Source organism: Arachis duranensis, chromosome 3 (genome assembly GCF_000817695.3).
Source record: "Arachis duranensis cultivar V14167 chromosome 3, aradu.V14167.gnm2.J7QH, whole genome shotgun sequence".
NCBI classification, from domain to species: domain Eukaryota; kingdom Viridiplantae; phylum Streptophyta; class Magnoliopsida; order Fabales; family Fabaceae; genus Arachis; species Arachis duranensis.
In genome coordinates, this window is record NC_029774.3 from 128307720 (window position 1) to 128312489 (window position 4770).

At 33.8% G+C, this 4770-nt stretch overlaps 1 long non-coding RNA gene across 1 annotated transcript; it reads left to right on the top strand.

Moving 5' to 3' along the window:
* On the top strand, nt 1-922 carry LOC107481896 (uncharacterized). The gene is made up of 4 exons (XR_008007372.1): nt 1-79; nt 166-204; nt 310-465; nt 621-922. It is a non-coding gene; the product is annotated as an uncharacterized LOC107481896 (long non-coding RNA).
* The last annotated feature ends 3848 nt before the right edge of the window (nt 923-4770 follow it).

Consider the following 4770-nt stretch of genomic DNA (forward strand, 5'->3'; position numbering starts at 1 on the left):
GCGGTGCCATCTCATGAGGTCTCCTCATCGTCTTCTTCCTCCCACGGAAACCACCGCCTACTCCACCCGCTCTGGCCAGGTTGACACATTCTCTCTCTCTCTCTCTCTCTGAATTTTCGAATTCTTTTTCTAATTGTCACTTTTTGTCGTTTGTATTGATGACAGCTCACGGAGGAAGAAGCAAATCAGATTTGTTTCAAAGAGGTCAATAAAAACGCTCTTTCTTTCAAATCAGATATGTTTTCAGGTTTTTTTGTTCTCTATTTTTTATTTCTTTGTTTTCTGATTTGATCCTATAATCCTTTCAAGAGAAAGAAATCGAGTGCTCCACACACACTCTGTCCTATCATACGAACCTCTCTCTCTCTCTAATACCGTCATAAAAGTCTTTCAATTAAGTTTTCGAGCACGGATCGTGGAACCTTCTCGAAGCCTCTTCCCTCTTACTATTCTAATTTTGCAAAGGTAATCGCTTTCTTCTAATTCCTTTAGCTCGATTATTTTATTTTGGTGTTGGTGAATTTATGGGAATTTTCGTTCTGTAATTAACTTGATATGCAGTTTCATTTTTTTTTCTTCTAATTCCTTTTAGTTTTGTTTTTTTTTTCTTGGTGATTTAGACCTTGATTATTCCACCATGCCTATTGTTCAATTATTTACATGTTGGCTGGCACAGTAAAATTGTCACATGGAAAACAGGGAGTTAGAAGTACTACTTGATAATTTGGGGATCAAAAGAGAGATTGCAGGAGATTTCATATTGGATAATGTTGAGCACTATATGAAGTTTTAATTAACCTCATTCGAGAGTCTTAGCTACTTGTAATTGCATAAGTTATCATACCGGAAATATATTAATTTATGAATCACAAACTATTTGTAATTGTTCACTAAATCTTATAAAAGAAGTTTGGTTTTAATTTATTGATGTCCACTGTAAGAAGATTTCACTCTTTTGGTGCTTGATCTGTTGTCATCAACAGATTTTATTTTGTGTTTTGTGGGGATATATTTATTTCTTTAACAATTTTTTTGGATTTAGGATAAATTTATTCTGTTTTCACTATTAGAACAGGACCTTATTATTCTAAGATTACTTCCTTAACACTATACAAGACTATAATAATTTTATATTTTTTGAAGTTAACCTTTTATATTGTATTTCGATTGATATTAAGTAATATCTATAGATTTTTACCTTCATCTATCGTGGCTCATATAATTTCAGACATTATTAAAGGGCATTACTCTCAGTCGTGACTTTTGTGAAAAAAATACCAGATGCTACTAGGAAATTTTGGTGAAAAAAGTTCGAAGTAGGTTTTAGAAAAACATTTAATCTTTAGTAGATTAAGAATCAGTTCTAAATTTGAAAAATTTAATATATATTAATTTATAACTATTCTTAACATCAATTTTTTCCTCCAGATCTTTATTGGGCTCGAAAAAATTTTGAGAAGCAAGGTGCGGCTTTACTAAAAAATTTGTTGGGTGTTGGAGATGATATTAAGCTGGTATGTAATGGCTTACAAAAGCAAACTGTAACTGATTATGGCTGAATAACCATAGTTAATTTATTTACCATATTGAGTTAGATTTTAGTAAAGTTAATTTTTTAATAACTATAAACAGTGGATAACAATATGTACTCCCCTTGTACTCAGTCGTTGGTTTTCAATTTTAGGATTTGTATTTGTTCATATGACAAATTTATTGAGTCTTCTTCTTCCATCCCAATATTGTTTTCTTCACCAAAATCAGATCTAGACCACGATTTCTTTATTGGGAAAAACTCGTGCTAAGTCGTGTCAAACCTCGATGAATAGGAGAGGTTGTGTGGGATGCTCTTTGTGCTTATTGGAATACATTTCTACAAAAGAGCGCACAAGACAAATTAGCTCAATTTTTGTTACCCAACATAAAACTAATATGATGATATTATAGAAAAGTTTAGATCTTTTATATTATAATTTTATACACTTTAATTGATAGTTGATATTCATAAATTTTTTAATTTATATATTTAATAGAAAAAATTATTAAAAAGGACTCTAACATGATTAGAATTGTTTGTAAAGACTCATAAACACAAAAATAAAACATGAATAGATAAAAAATCAAAACATGTTAAAGCGAGTCTATCTTAATTAAAATCTGTCTTATTTATATATACTATAGCTAGAGAATAATCCAAGTTACTTTTTGTGTTCCTATTATTTATATATACTATAGCTAGAGAATAATCCAAGTTACTTTTTGTGTTCCTACACTATTTCTCCATTACAAAATGTTTTCATTTGACACCTGTTCTTATAAATTTTGACAAAGTTTATTATTGTATATGTTCATTGTGATTGTACAAAGAAATTATTACAAAGCAGTTATGAACACGTTCATATTTCTTACTAAGCGTTACCGTTAAAGCAGTCTATATATCAAGGTTTTAAAAATCGAACCGGTCATCAAACTATTTTAACTACTGATTTATGGGTTCATAAATTTAATCGGTTCGATCGTAGTTGAATCGAAAAACTGTTTTATAATAAAATAATAAATAAAATATAAATAAACACATGAAAATATAATTATAGTCTAATCTAAACTTCAAAATATCATTTAAATTAAAAATACTACATAAACCAGGATATTATAATCTCATTCAAATACAAATTCAAAAGTCAAAAAACAAAACAACCAATCAAACATAACACAGCAGCATCAAAATGATCCAAGTTTGTTATCAGTCATTAAAATCCTCCATAACTTGCTACAGATTTGCGTCATTGATATCATCACCTTCATTTCCACTACTTCAGTTTGTGACTGACTTTCGGTAGTCGCGGAAGGAAGAGAACGTTCATTCGAAGCAGAATTAGTTTCAGCATTATTATTCCTAGGTGGTTCTTGATTGATACTTTCATCCATACCTAAACATTACCAACAATCCAACCCAATAATCTCAACTCTCAAGTTCACAACAAACAACATCCAAAATTATTCAAAATTATTCACAGTTATCCAACAAACAACAAAATCCAGTTTGGTAAACAAACCGAAATCAGTTCATGTTTAAGTAATCAGTTAATCACTAATCAGTAAATAACAATTATTAACCAAAGTTCACAGTTTATCATGTTGAATCACAATTCAGTTTCAGTAATCAGTTTCACTAATCACTCACTAGTCAATAATCACAGTACAGGGAGAATCACAGTTCAGTTTCATGTTTAATCTTGAATCAGTTCACAGTTTCACACTACAGTTCAAAAAAAAAATTAAACAGGGAGACAGAATTTCAAAGTTCACAGTTTCGGTGTTCATCATCTTGAATCACAGCTCAGTTTCAATTCAAAGTAAAATACCTCCAATCAGTTTGAGTAATCAACTAATCATACTACACAGTTCAAAGAAAAATAAAACAGGGAGAGAGTGGGAGACACTGAGACAGCGAAGGAACCTTCAAGGCAGAACATGCAACAGAGAGAGTGAGAGTGAGGCAGTGGGAGACAGCGAAGGCACATTCTCAGTTCTACACGGCTGCTGCGGTGGCTCGACCCGTGTGAGAGTGAGGCGTTCTCACTTCTCAGTTCTCGACGGCTCTAGGTGGCACGATGGCGGTGTCTCGACGGCAAGCCCTCAACCCGTGTGATGCGGTGACACCAGTGACTTCAGTGAAGCAAGCTTGCTCGAAGAAGAATCATCAACAATGGGAACCACTGAAGCAGAGAGAGCAGCGAAGCCAATTAGGGATCTCAGTCTCAGCCTTGGGAGTTTTTGTGATTTAGGGATTCAGACTTCAGAGAAAAAATTACCTCGAAGTCGAAGGCTTTCTCTCAGAGCTCGAAGGCACCTTCAACGCTTCAACCGAACATGCAGTAGGCCAATAGGGAGAGTGGGAGACAGACAGCGACGCCGAGTGGTGACTGGTCGAACGAGGTTACTGCGCGACGGAGAACGCTCGACGGAGGTGCCTGCGCGATAGAGATGACTACGCGACGGCGAACCCGTGTGGCCGTGTGAGCCGGTGAGATTGTGATGGCGTTCTCTACTTCTCTCTGAAGCTCGATGAGAATGGTGAAGTTGAACTGTGAAAGTAAAAGTGTGAACTGTGAAGGCAATTGCCAATTAGGGATTAATTCATTGATTTAGGGTTTCAGAGCTCCAAACGGTAGCGTTTTACTGCACAACTCAAAAACCGGCCAGATCACGGTTCGGTTCGACCGATCGGTTACCGACTGATTCACCGGTTTAACTCCGATTTTCAGATTTTGCAATTTTTTATTGTTCGAACCGTCTTTGGAATCGGTTCACAATTTGACCGAACGATTCGAACCGATTTTAAGAACATTACTATATATACATATATGCCACAATGTTGGTTGGTAATGATCTAAGCTAAAGATATATGAAACCAAGAAAGCTGCAATAATTAAGAATAATATTATGCTAATGTGAAATGCTTTCTTCGTTTCTGCTGACATAAAATTAAATAAGGTTAAAAATATTTTTGAGTTTATTATTTTTGTAACTAGCTGTACGTCAGTAATTTTTAGTAAATTTAGACAACATATAATCTAAGTATTAGATAAATAAATGATTATTATCTGACCAAGAACCAGGGTGTCCAACTGTAAGGACTTTCAACCAAATTTACTTTCTTTTAAAAATTATTGATAATATTTTTAGAGAGTAGCTTTGGACTTGACTTGGAATTTCTAGTGTAGAAAGCTCTGGATTGGACTATTGATAATAGTTTATCAAGTTTATTGA